This window comes from Mirounga leonina, unplaced genomic scaffold (genome assembly GCF_011800145.1).
Source record: "Mirounga leonina isolate KUSES-001 unplaced genomic scaffold, KU_Mleo_1.0 Mir_101664, whole genome shotgun sequence".
Classification (NCBI taxonomy): domain Eukaryota; kingdom Metazoa; phylum Chordata; class Mammalia; order Carnivora; family Phocidae; genus Mirounga; species Mirounga leonina.
Window position 1 is genome coordinate 2,249,449 of NW_023270175.1, and position 574 is coordinate 2,250,022.

Genomic DNA, 574 nt, shown 5'->3' on the forward strand with positions numbered 1-574 from the left:
AACCTCCCAAATAGCTACAAAGTCATCTGAAGCCATTTATAAGTCAGCAACTTAGGCTAAAATAATAATTGGATCTAGATAATCTTTGGGAAGTCAGGGTTTATTGCAGGAACAAGATTTCACTAATTATAATCTTTGTTTAAACAAAGACTATGAAAAGTAGAGACAAACGTCTTGGAAAACGTGTCCTTTCCAAAGAACCACAGGCAAACAGGCAGCTTTGGCCACACGTACATCAATATCACAAATAGTAGCTTCAGCAGTTAGGTTCAAGCAGTAGCTTGAGACCAATTTTCAGATGTACTTTACAGACTAAAACAGATCTGTTCCTGAAAAGCTGATTGTGAGTCAATTTCTTGAAAACAGAATTACGTATTTTAAATACATAGCTCTGGCAGTAGTGGTGATCCTGTGTGTGTGTGTATTGGGGGGAGGGGTGTCAAAATTTAAAGGAGCTCTGAATTGAATCCCCTGGCAAGCCAAAGCATCCTTTTGTCGTCTTAATGATCGCTCCTTAGTGTGTCCATGCTGCAAATGTGAGTTTTTGTATGGCAAGTCTTCTAAACCGGGGGGG